Source organism: Ovis canadensis, chromosome 5, assembly GCF_042477335.2.
Source record: "Ovis canadensis isolate MfBH-ARS-UI-01 breed Bighorn chromosome 5, ARS-UI_OviCan_v2, whole genome shotgun sequence".
Taxonomy (NCBI): Eukaryota; Metazoa; Chordata; class Mammalia; order Artiodactyla; family Bovidae; genus Ovis; species Ovis canadensis.
In genome coordinates, this window is record NC_091249.1 from 26,073,460 (window position 1) to 26,086,970 (window position 13,511).

Sequence of the window (13,511 nt, forward strand, 5' to 3'; positions counted from 1 at the left end):
AAAAAGTGATATTGAGGGCTTCCCTGGTGGCTTAGTGGTAAAGAATCCACCTGCCAACGTTGGAGACATGGGGTCAATCCCGGGTCTTGGAAGATTCCATATGCTGTGGAGAAACTAAGCTCTTGTACCACACCTATTGAGCCTAAACTCTATGGCCTGAGACCAAAAGTACTGAAGCCCAAACTCTACAACAAGAAATACATAAATAATAAAATTAAAAAAAATTTATATTCAAATATAGAGTTTATAAATATGAACTGTAAACAAATTACATTGGAAACATGCAACATCTCTTCCATATTTAAGAAAACATTTTGGAGAGACATTTTCAAGAATAAATAAATTTGAAGATGGGGCTATTTCTTTTGATTCCCATAAAATTTTCATTATACACCAATATTTGGACATGAGACATGCCGGGTATCATGAATATGGCTCACCTTAATTTTTGCCCATGGTTTTTCTCCTGTTCATCAATGTCATGATCTGGCTGTTTTGCCACTGAAATGCAGAACCAGAAAAAAATATGACTGAGAGTACTAGAAATTAAAGAAAAATTCACTGGATTTTAGGTCCATGATGAATTCTGACCCTGCCCAGTTTCTATTTCTTTTTTTTTTTTTCTGCCATGTTGTGCAGCTTGTGGGATATACTTCCTGAACCAGGGATTGAACCCAGGCCAGAGAGGTGAAAGAGTCAAGCCCTAACTTTTGGACTGGAGGAGAACTGCCCTTTCTTCCCTCATAGTTTCTCTACCGATGTATTGTCTTTCCACACTCCACATCTTTGAACATTATAGACAGGTAAGAAACACTTCTCTAATAGATCAATGAAGGGAATTTTGTCATTCTTACCTACTGACGCCAAATTCCTGATACTTTCCAACATCATGTCTCTATGGAGTTTCTTCTGTGAGGAATCCAGTAAAAGCCACTCCTCCCAGGTGAAATTCACAGCCACATCCTCAAAGGCCAATGAGTCCTAAAACACCCAAAATATGTGCACAGTGAGATGCAAGAGACTGACACACTAGACATTTATACTCCATTTGTAAATATTATGCAGCTTACGTGTGATTCTGTTCTTTAACAAGAGTTATGCTATGACTTGATCATGAGAAACTTACACTCCACACTTCCTCAATAATGGTATAGCATCAGGAAGAAATGAAATTGTTTACACATCATTTCTATGATCACAGTATTACTTATATCACAATCATGGCCAACCCAGAGAATATAGGGAAATGACAGAAATCCTTTACAAATGAAACAAATACAATTTCAGGAACACTGATTTCCTGTGGAAAAATTCTTTCATCTTCTTCCTTATGGTCTACATTTTACACTACCCCATGGGGCAGATGATCAACATTGCATAGGGTTTCAATGAATAAAAACCCAGTAAAAAAACTGGAAAGCCTTTTCTAGTTGTACAACCTAACATCAGAGGCCAGGTGACCAGTATAACTCAAATTTGACCCAAGCCCAGCTGTCCACACTGTCCCAATGTCCTCCAAGTCTTTTGGAAAAAAAAATCACCTGTACCTGTCTGAATATAAATATTCTGCTGAAGAAACACTGCCTTTAAGTTGGTTGATAGTAATCACAGAATCTGCTTTTCTCTTCTCTCTACATAAAACTTGATGCAAATAGCAAGTGATTTCAACCTTAGAACTCAGAGATGAAGAATCACTCATTATGTTAGACCACAAAGTTTACTCTACCCAAGTGTCTCTGGGCACTTTGAGCCAAACTTTAAACACACAGTGCAGTTACACACCAGACTCTTTGTCATCACACACTAACAGTATATCCTGGGCCTTACTGCCTTTAAGCACAGGTTAAGAGCTACAGTTACATCAACATCCATAATACTTTGAGGATGAATTTTCCTGTGATCATAAAATATGTGAAGGTATCATCATTGGCTTCCTCCAAAAGAACATAAGGCTTCTATCTTGCAATTTCAAGAACAAGTGTTTCGCCAGTAGCCACTATAACCCTAGAGACGTGTAAATCTAGTCTGTGATTTGTGAATTTAAATGTTGTGATTCTCCATCTCACAAGAAGAGAAAGAAAAACTTGAAATGAAGGAGTTATCCCACAACCATCAGAGCATGACTCAATGGTCAAGCTGGAGTCCTAATACTAGGAAGAGAAAAGAAAGACAGTTTAAAAATATTCCTCAAATATTTTGCTCTAAAGACATGTATGCCCCAAACACCTGTTTCACTAGAGTCTAACACAAAGACTAAACATATAAAAAAACACAGAACAAAATATTCATGAAACCTGACATGACATGACATTTTATTAATGGGATATTTCAGGTACAGCTAGTGAAAATAACTAAATGAAAAGAGAAACATAAATCAAAAGCACTGAGGTTTTCCTAACATTAATGACAGACAACACCTGTCCAAGAAACCCAGTGAACAAAAAAATCAAAACTCCTAAAATGGAGACCAGTGCATGTTATATCCAAAAGGAGAAAAAAACAAAGGCAAAGAGAATATATTATAAAAAGCCAGAGGTAAACTTTTATGTACAGGAAAAGACTACAATCAGATTGGACTTCTTTCCGGGACAAACATAAACTAAAACAAGAATCAAGTTGACTGAAATATTTAATAATTTCATGTAAAAAAAAAAAAAACTTCCTAGAATTTTGTTAGCAAGCACAATTAGGAAAAATTTAGGATACAAAGCCATTTTGAGGAAAAAATTGAGAGAATTAGTCATTAATATGACAAGTTTGAAAGATACCTTTGAAAATTCATTAGAAATGGGTATTCGCTGGTGGTCAGTGGTTGAGAATCCACCTGCCAATGCAGTGGACATGAGCTTGACCCCTGCTTTAGGAAGAGCCCACATGCAAAGTGGCAACTAAGCCAATGGGCCACAAGTACTGACTCTGCTCTCTAGAGCCCTAGAGCCAGAACTACTGAGACAGCATACCGCTACCACTGAAGCTCTTGCCCATAGAATCGATGCTCCACAAGAAAAGGCATCCCAATGAGACAACTGCTCACCGCAACTAGAGACTGGCTCTCTCTTACTGAAACTAGAGAAAGCCTGTGTGAAGCAAGGAAGACCCAGGGCAGCCAAAAATAAATAAATAAATAAATTAATAATAAATAAATCTTTAAGAAAAAATTCATCGAAAAGAATATAAATTATGCAGGTGGACTGACTAAAAGCGGCATTCTTGTTGTTCAGTTGCTCAGTCTTTTCTGACTCTTTGTGGTCCTATGGACTGCAGCATGCCTGGCGCCTCTGTCCTTCACTATCTCCTAGAGTTTGCTCAGATTCAATGATAAACATGTAGTCATGACTGCAAGGGAAGAAAGAAATAACTAATATGAGGAAGACACACAGGGGAAATGAAAATTTAAAGGATTTAGTAATATCAGGCATCCATTTATCATCACAAACAAGAAATAGAGGCAACTTCTATTTCCTAAGAAAGAACATGTTCCTGAACTCTGTAGGTAGATTCAAATAGTGATTCTGTGGCATATAACTATCTCTGTGAAACATTTGAAAGATACTCCAACAACAGATAACTCTTGGTTAAAGAGACATACTCAGAGTGTTCCCTGGTAGCCTCGTGCTTAAGAATCTGCCTTGCAATGCAAGGGATGCAGGTAAGAACCCTGCTCCAGGAATTGAAGTCCTGCACATCCCGGGGCAACCAAGCCTGCCTGCTTTAGAGCCCCTGTTCCATAACAAGAGAGGCTGATGTGCCTGAACCACAGAAAAGTGTAAAGATGATGAGAATAATAATAATAATCTGGAAAATAAAAAATTGAAACTTCAAAAACAATGGGGCAAGACTTATCCTAATATTGGAAGAAAATCAGTATCTTCCTAGAGAGCCACATTGAAGTTGGACAAAGAAAAGGAAAGACAATTCAAATGAAAATATACGTTTTTTAACAAATAGTGCAAGAATTAATAGATATTCACAAACACATAAATAAAATGAATGTTGACACAGGACTACATATTTTACCAGAAAAACCCTCAAAATCATCACAGATCTAAATGTACAGTACAGAAGGAAGAAACTCCTGCAAATTTCACAGAAGGAAATTAAGTCACCTTGGCTTTGATGATTAATTTTCAAACAACAAACACAAGGCCTATAAAAGAAAATAAGTATAATTTCACTTTATTAATAGAAAATGCCTCCTCTGAGAAAGAGAATGTTAAGAGAATGATAAGCCAAGTCACAGGATAGGAGAAAATATTTGCAAATCACTTATGTGATAAATGGGGCATTCTTGTAGCTCAGCTGAAAAAGAGTCCATCTGCAATGCAGGAGACCCTGGTTCGATTCCTGGGTTGGGAAGATTCCCTGGAGAATGGATAGGCTACTCATTCCAGTATTCTTGCCTGGAGAATCCCCATGGACAGAGGAGCCTGATGGGCTACAGTCCACAGAGTCACAAAGAGTCAGACACGACTGGGCAATTAAGCTCAATACCACACATATGATAAATGACTAGTATTCAAAATAGCCCCACAACTATGAAAACTCAACAGTAAGAAGATAAAATAATCTAATTAACAATGGGCAAATGATCTCAACAGTTGACCAAAAAACATATACAGAAGGGAAATAGGAAATATGAAAACAAGCTGAACATCAAATGTCGATTGGAAACTGCAAATAAAACAATAAACTGTCACTACACACTCATGACTAACAAGAAAAATACTCAGAATACCCAATTAGATGTGAAGATCATCCTCATTCTCTGCTGTTGTTGTTTAGTCGCTAGGTGGCGACTGTGAGTCCCACTCTCCGTAACCCCATGGACTATAATTAACTATTCCAGGCTCCATAGGGGTGCTCCAGGCAAGAATACTGGAGTGTTTTGCCATTTCCTTCTTCATGGAATCTTCCCAGAGCAAGGATCCAACTGGAGGCTCCTGAATTGGCAAGGGAATTTACTGCTGAGGAAAATGGAATTTGATACCCCTATCAAGGAAGACAGCAGCATTCTTTGAAAACAAAATATACTGTTACCTTACTAAGTATCTTAAGACCCAGCTATACCACTCCTTGTTATTTGTTGAAATGAGGACAACTCTTGTAGTCACACAAAAGTCATACACAAATAGTTGTATGGGGCCCAGGGAGCAGAAGTTAACAGGTAAGCAACAAATCTGGCAAGAGTCAAATAGTCAGTGGTACATCCATACAATCAAATAATGTTCACTAATGAAAAGGAATGAAGTGTTAATATCAAACTATGAAAACACACGAAGGAAACTTGTATTAAAACTGTATTGCAACCTGAAAGGAGACAATGTGAAAAGGCTAGAAAATATATGATTCTAAGTGTTAGGTAGGTAGAATACGGAAAATGAGTCCAAAATGGCAGTGGCTAAAAGACAAGGAAGGGAAAAGCCCGCAAAAATAGAACAAAAGAAGGTTCGAGGACCAGAGTGAGAACCTCGGGTAAAACAAACAACACTCCCATCTGGCCCAATTTACATAAGACAGGCCCAGGGAGAGATAAACATATAAAAAGAGGAATATGCCAGCAAATTTGGAAAACTCAGCAGTGGCCACAGGACTGGGAAAGGTCAGTTTTCATTCCAATCCCAAAGAAAGGCAATGCCAAAGAATGCTCAAACTACCACACAATTGCACTCATCGCACATGCTAGTAAAGTAATGCTCAAAATTCTCCAAGCCAGGCTTCAGCAATACGTGAACCGTGAACTTCCAGATGTTCAAGCTGGTTTTAGAAAAGGCAGAGGAACCAGAGATCAAATGGCCAACATCCGCTGGATCATGGAAAAAGCAAGAGTTCCAGAAAAACATCTATTTCTGCTTTATTGACTGTGCCAAAGCCTTTGACTGTGTGGATCACAATCAACTGTGGAAAATTCTGAAAGAGATGGGAATACCAGACCACCTGACCTGCCTCTTGAGAAATCTGTATGCAGGTCAGGAAGCAACAGTTAGAACTGGACATGGAACAACAGACTGGTTCCAAATAGGAAAAGGAGTATGTCAAGGCTGTATATTGTCACCCTCCTTACTTAACTTCTATGCAGAGTACATCATGAGAAACGCTGGACTGGAAGAAACACTGGACTGGAAGAAACACAAGCTGGAATCAAGATTGCCGGGAGAAATAGCAATCACCTCAGATATGCAGATGACACCACCCTTACGGGAGAAAGTGAAGAGGAGCTGAAAAGCCTCTTGATGAAAGTGAAAGAGGAGAGTGAAAAAGTTGGCTTAAAGCTCAACATTCAGAAAACGAAGATCATGGCATCTGGTCCCATCACTTCATGGGAAATAGATGGGGAAACAGTGGAAACAGTGTCAGACTTTATTTTGGGGGGGGGCTCAAAAATCACTGCAGATGGTGACTGCAGCCATGAAATTAAAAGACGCTTACTCCTTGGAAGAAAAGTTATGACCAACCTAGATAGCATATTCAAAAGCAGAGACATTACTTTGCCGACTAAGGTGTGTCTAGTCAAGGCTATGGTTTTTCCTGTAGTCCATGTATGGATGTGAGAGTTGGACTGTGAAGAAGGCTGAGTGCCGAAGAATTGATGCTTTTGAACTGCGGTGTTGGAGAAGACTCTTGAGAGTCCCTTGGACTGCAAGGAGACCCAACCAGTCCATTCTGAAGGAGATGAGCCCTGGGATTTCTTTGGAAGGAATGATGCTAAAGCAGAAACTCCAGTACTTTGGCCACCTCATGAGAAGAGTTGACTCATTGGAAAAGACTATGATGCTGGGAGGGATTGGGGGCAGGAGGAGAACGGGGCGACAGAGGATGAGATGGCTGGATGGCATCACGGACTCGATGGACGTGAGTCTGAGTGAACTCCGGGAGATGGTGATGGACAGGGAGGCCTGGCGTGGTGCGATTCATGGGGTCGCAAAGAGTCGGACACGATTGAGCGACTGAAGTGAACTGAACTGAACTGGGACTGCCTCTGCTATCTTCTCCACATTCGTGATTCTTGTAAGGTACAGTTCGAGACGAGGCAATGAGAAAGGAAGACGACCTCAACAGAGACAGGTTACCTTTATTCAGTCAAGGAGAGGCGACTGTCGGTCTAACGACCAAGCTGAGCGCGTGCGGGATCAGGGAGGTTTCATATTTAAGGCGAGGTTTGCGGAAGCGATATGGGAAGATTTAGTAAGTCGGGGCGTTCTGGGTAATCTTTAGCTGAGAGGGCAGTTTGCGGTTGAACAACAGTGGGGTCCAGGGCAGGGAGTTGAAAGTCTCGGGCTGATGCAATCTGCCGGGAGTATCGAGGTGAAACTTTTAAGTTCAGTTTTGTTTTCCCCGAAGTCAGGTGATCCAGCACAGGCCTTTGAAATCGTTATCTCCTTTTTCCAGGCCCAAGGACTCCTTCAATTCTGTTTCAAGATGGCGCAAGTATAGAGAGGAGGATGATCCAGGTCAGTCCTGCCTGGAACTTGAGCCTCTTGGGTCCTCTAGGGGCAAAGACTTGGTGCAAAACTGTGTGGCCAGGCATGGAACTGTGCCTCTTGTTAAGAAACGTGGAACTTATGGTGAACTCACCATCTGTAATAAAGGGACTGGCTCCATTTTCATCTTTGGTCTTCGACAGCGCTAGCCTTCCACCCATCCATGCCCTGTTGCCACTCAATGGATACTTAAGCTAAAGAATCCTAGAGCTTGTGGCTCTGGTAGGAAGTGGCTCTGGAAGTCAGCTTAAGGGCATGCGAGGACAAGTCTCAGTCAAGCCACAGGATGTGAGGAAGGTACATTAAGTGCTCAGGTGTACATTTAACACTGGAAGAAATTTTATTAGTTAATTAATTTATAATTTTTATTGGAATATAGCTGATCCACAATGCTGTGCTAACTTCAGTTGTCCCGTGAATTAGTCATGCTGGACAACTGAAGCTAGCACAGCACTGTGGATAAGCTCTTCTTAAATTTTTCTCCCATATAGACCATTACAGAGTACAGAGTAGAATTCCTTGGGCTACAAAGCAGGACCCCATCAGTCATCTATTCTATAGATAGTAGCACGTACACTTCCATCCCAGTGTCCCAATTTATTCCTCCTCCCTTATGCCTTGGTAATTACAAGTTTGCTCTGCACATCCCCGACCCTACCTCTGTCCTGCAAACAAGTTGATCCATGTGTCCTGGTCCGTGCATGTGTTGGAAAAGAATTTCCAGACATGAGGCAGAACGACAGAAGGATAAACTTTCTTAGAGTGGGAGATGCTATTAGAACTCGACTCAAGGGGGAGCCAAAAGCTTTTGAAGGCTTTTGGCCAATTTTTACAGGGTTAGGATGCTATAGGGTGTATAGTAGGATGAGTATTTTACTTTACATGGGGTCAGGGAACTGACCGGTTTATATCCAGAGTCTTATGGCAACAGTTGCTATTGGGCTTGGTCAGTTCCAGAGATTTTTATCCTGTGACCGTGATATAGGGCTCTGCACCATCTGTAAGGGACATCATTTCTCAAGGAAGAGCCTATTCAGACTCTATGCTAGGTCTGCTGCTTTTCTTTTTCATTGTTTTTGTTATTAGTTTTGCTCAGAGGCTCTGTGATACCCAACTCTTTGAGACCCTGTGGACTTTAGCCCACCAGGCACCTCTGTCTGTGGAATTTTCTAGGCAAGAATACCGAAGTAGGTTGTCATTTTCTACTCCAGGGGATCTTCCTGACCCAGGGATCCAACTCACCCACATCTCTTGCCTCTCCTGCATTGGTACATGTGAAAGTGAAAGTCGCTCAGTCATGTCTGAATCTGTGACCCCATTGACTATACAGTCCATGGCATTCTCCAGGCCAGAATACTAGAGTGCTTCAGTTCAGTTCAGTCGCTCAGTCGTGTCCGACTCTTTGTGACCCCATGAATTGCAGCACACCAGGCCTCCCTGTCCATCACCAACTCCCGGAGTTCACTCAGACTCACGTCCATTGAGTCTGTGATGCCATCCAGCCATCTCATCCTCGGTCGTCCCCTTCTCCTCCTGCCCCCAATCCCTCCCAGCATCAGAGTCTTTTCCAATGAGTCAACTCTTCTCATCACATGGCCAAAGTACTGGAGCTTCAGCTTTAGCATCATTCCTTCCAAAGAAATCCCAGGACTGATCTCCTTCAGAATGGACTGGTTGGATCTCCTTGCAGTCCAAGGGACTCTCAAGAGTCTTCTCCAACACCACAGTTCACAAGCATCAATCCCTTCTCCAGCGCATCTTCCCAACCCAGGAATCGAACCGGGGTCTCCTGCATTGCAGGCGGATTGTTTACCAGCTGAGCAGGAGGGAAGCCCCAGCTACCACGGAAACCCCAGGAAGCGAGCACAGGGAGCCGGGCAAGGGGCGCAGGGGGGACCACCGGCAGCGGAACCCAACGAGGCGAGGAACGGGGAAAGCGATCACCAGGGGACCCCTGCCGACCGGTTCTGCCCTGGGCGAGGATGGTCTCCCTCAGTGCTCGGTCTACAAGGGACGCAGAGCGCCTCCGCGACGGCGTGGAGGAACCAGGGTGCGAGCCTCGTGGCTGATCGGCATTCCAGGCGGGGCCAGGAGCGGGGCCTGAGACACTGGCCCGGAGCTCCCGGAACGGCCGAACCTCCCTCAGGTCCTCCGCCCGGGATCCACGCTATGGCGAGCACATCGGAGCTGAACGCGGAGATAGGTGCACGAGCGGGGCACGAGCGCTGCCCCTGGTTCAGCACGCAACGACGTCAGCGGACGGACGGCGACGACAGGCAACGGAGCGGGACCACGTTGGGCCAGGGGAGCAGACGCACCAGGGCGGGGCCCCAGAGATCAGTAGACAGGACTGACGGAGAGGGGCACCGACGGGGTGCTGCCACGCGGGCCTACTTCACAAAGACGCGGCGGCAGCAAAGAACCAGCCGTGGAGGTGGGTGGCCGCGCGCCATTGCGAGGGTCCCCAGGGCCTTCCACAAGACCCGGAAGCGAGTCGGCCGCCGGGGCAGCCGAGGGATCTCACGGCCAGAGGCCTCCAGCACAGGGGCGGTCCCGCGACACCCAAGACGCCGAATGGTCTCCCCGGGGGCCACATTCCCTGGGCTCGCGCCCACCACCGCTAACACCCAGAGCCACAGCCGGCCTGGGAGAACACTCTCCCGCCGAGTACCAAGCACCGGGGCCCTTGTTGTAGCCACGCCTTCTGGGAAACAAACTCACTCAGAAGGACAATGCAGCTAGTGGAGTGCAGTTTATGACACCGGGGGGCCCAAGGCAGTCTCCTCTTAGCCAAGGACCACGACCAGTGTTTGTGAAAACCTTATATACCCTAAGTGTACTTGCTCAAACCCTCCTCCCCAAATTCCTTGAAACTAGTCTGGACAAGGTAAAAGATACGATCAAAGTTAACCCATGATTCATATGTCACAAGACTGGATAAATAGTGGATATTTATCAATAGGCCTGTGGTCATATCCCGGTAAACATAATGGAATTTACCACTTTGTTCTGTTACAGAGATAGTTAGCATATTCTTTTAGGCAAGGGAGAGTCCAGGTCCTGAGGCTCTTTTATCCAGGGGTTTGGTTTTCCATCGGTTTGCCATTTCTATAGACTCCTGGCACAAAGTTCAGAGTCCACTGGGAGCGTGACCATGCTGTAGCTTAATGTTCTACCCTAGCCTAAGATGGAGTCCAGCTCTGTCTGTTTCCTCCTTCACCCTCACGCACTACTCCGCCAGAGTCGCCACCCACGTGAGACGAGACGGGTTCGGTCCCAGATAGGGGAAGCGAGCGCGGGCGGTCACCAGTCCAGAACCGGGTGTGGGGTGCTGGGTCGGGGGTGAGGCCAGCAGCGATGGGGAGCGGCGGTCACCACACACAGCGAGGGCCGCGGGACAGGGTCGCATGCACTCTCCAGGGACCAGAAAGGCTGAGACACGGACAGGCCACTAGGAAAACAAGCACGGGGTCCCACCGCCACACACAGGACGGCGGTCCGGCGACGTCTGAGGCGCCGGACGGCCCCGTCCACCCCCAGAGCCTCCTACGACCCGGCCCCACCACCCGGGCTGGCGTGCCACAGACCCACCGCGTGCAGCAGAGGGGCCCCGGCCACCTATCTTCTTGGTCTGTCCGCAGCAGATAGATCGTCATCTAGTCCGACCCAGAGGCTCACGTCCTGGGGAAGGGCTCTCCAGCGAAGCAGCTCAGCCCGTGCCCGACACCGACACCGACACCGGTTGTGACTCGGATGGAGGGCAGGCGTGACAGGCTCCTCACGGCTGCTGGATTGGGGTGCTGCACCGGGAGTCCCCCTCCTCCTGGGCTCACCACGGGGATTGTCCGCGCGGATGTGACGCAAGCGCGGCCTCAACCTGCAGTGGGAGAGACGGGCCCAGCCGGACCCACCCAGACTCGGAGGTGGGAGGCGGGGGCTGCCACCTGCATTGTTAGGCAGATCCTTTACCGCCTGGCCACCTTTGTTATTATAATCCTATGTGAAGAACTGCCACAAAAAAAAAAAAAAAAAAGAACTGCCTCAGGGAACCCTGCCCCTCACTGGAAGAGATTAACACCTCCCCTCCCTAATGGCAGAGACAGTACTTTGCTCAGTTCAGTTCAGTTCAGTCGCTCAGTCGTGTCCGACTCTTTGCGACCCCATGAGTCGCAGCACGCCAGGCCTCCCTGTCCATCACCATCTCCTGGAGTCACTCAGACTCACGTCCATCGAGTCCGTGATGCCATCCAGCCATCTCATCCTTGGTTGTCCCGTTCTCCTCCTGCCCCCAATCCCTCCCAGCATCAGAGTCTTTTCCAATGAGTCAACTCTTCTCATCAGGTGGCCAGAGTACTGGAGCTTCAGCTTTAGCATCATTCCTTCCAAAGAAATCCCAGGACTGATCTCCTTCAGAATGGACTGGTTGGATCTCCTTGCAGTCCAAGGGACTCTCAAGAGTCTTCTCCAACACCACAGTTCAAAAGCATCAATTCTTCGGCACTCAGCCTTCTTCACAGTCCAACTCTCACATCCATACATGACCACTGGAAAAACCACAGCCTTGACTAGACGGACCTTGGCCGGCAAAGTAATGTCTCTGCTTTTGAATATGCTATTTAGGTTGGTCACAACTTTTCTTCCAAGGAGTAAGCGTCTTTTAATTTCATGGCTGCAGTCACCATCTGCAGTGATTTTGGAGCCCCCCAAAATAAAGTCGGACCCTGTTTCCACTGTTTCCCCATCTATTTCCCATGAAGTGATGGGACCGGATGCCATGATCTTTGTTTTCTGAATGTTGAGCTTTAAGCCAACTTTTTCACTCTCCTCTTTCACTTTCATCAAGAGGCTTTTTAGCTTCTCTTCACTTTCTCCCATAAGGGTGGTGTCATCTGCATATCTGAGGTGATTGATATTTCTCCCGGCAATCTTGATTCCAGCTTGTGTTTCTTCCAGCCCAGCGTTTCTCATGATGTACTCTGCATAGAAGTTAAGTAAGGAGGGTGACAATATACAGCCTTGAAGTACTCCTTTTCCTATTTGGAACCAGTCTGTTGTTCCATGTCCAGTTCTAACTGTTGCTTCCTGATCTGCGTATAGGTTTCTCTAGAGGCAGGTCAGGTGGTCTGGTACTCCCATCTGTTTCAGAATTTTCCACAGTTGATTGTGATCCATGCAGTCAAAGGCTTTGGCATAGTCAATGAAGCAGAAATAGATGTTTTTCTGGAACTCTCTTGCTTTTTCCATGATCCAGCAGATGTTGGCAATTTGATCTCTGGTTCCTCTGCCTTTTCTAAAACCAGCTTGAACTTCATGGTTCGCATATTGCTGAAGCCTGGCTTGGAGAATTTTGAGCATTACTTTACTAGCATGTGAGATGAGTGCGGTAGTTTGAGCATTCTTTGGTATTGCCTTTCTTTGGAATTGAAATGAAAACTGACCTTTTCCAGTCGTGTGGCCACTGCGGAGTTTTCCAAATTTGCTGGCATATTGAGTGCAACACTTTCACAGCATCTTCTTTCAGGATTTGAAATAGCTCCACTGGAATTCCATCACCTTCACTAGCTTTGTTTGTAGTGATGCTTTCTACGACTCACTTGACTTCACATTCCAGGATGTCTGGCTGTAGATGAGTGATCACACCATCCTGATTATCTGGGTCGTGAAGATCTTTTTTGTACAGTTCTTCTGTGTAGTCTTGCCACCTCTTCTTCATATCTTCTGCTTCTGTTAGGTCCATACCATTTCTGTCCTTTATCGAGCCCATCTTTGCCTGAAATGTTCCCTTGGTATTTCTAATTTTCTTGAAGAGATCTCTAGTCTTTCTCTCTGTTCTTTTCCTCTATTTCTTTGCATTGATCGCTGAAGAAGGCTTTCTTATCTCTTCTTGCTATTCTTTGGTACTCTGCATTCAGTTGCTTATATCTTTCCTTTTCTCCTTTGCTTTTCACCTCTATTCTTTTCACAGCTATTTCTAAGGCCTCCCCAGACAGCCATTTTGCTTTTTTGCATTTCTTTTCCATGGGGATGGTCTTG

At 45.3% G+C, this 13,511-nt stretch overlaps 1 long non-coding RNA gene across 1 annotated transcript; it reads right to left on the minus strand.

Moving 5' to 3' along the window:
• Positions 1–202: 202 nt before the first annotated feature.
• LOC138440890 (uncharacterized) lies at positions 203–11,295 on the minus strand. The gene is made up of 3 exons (XR_011257169.1): positions 11,070–11,295; positions 855–981; positions 203–501 (listed from the first exon to the last, which is right to left on the minus strand). It is a non-coding gene; the product is annotated as an uncharacterized lncRNA (long non-coding RNA).
• Positions 11,296–13,511: the final 2,216 nt, after the last annotated feature.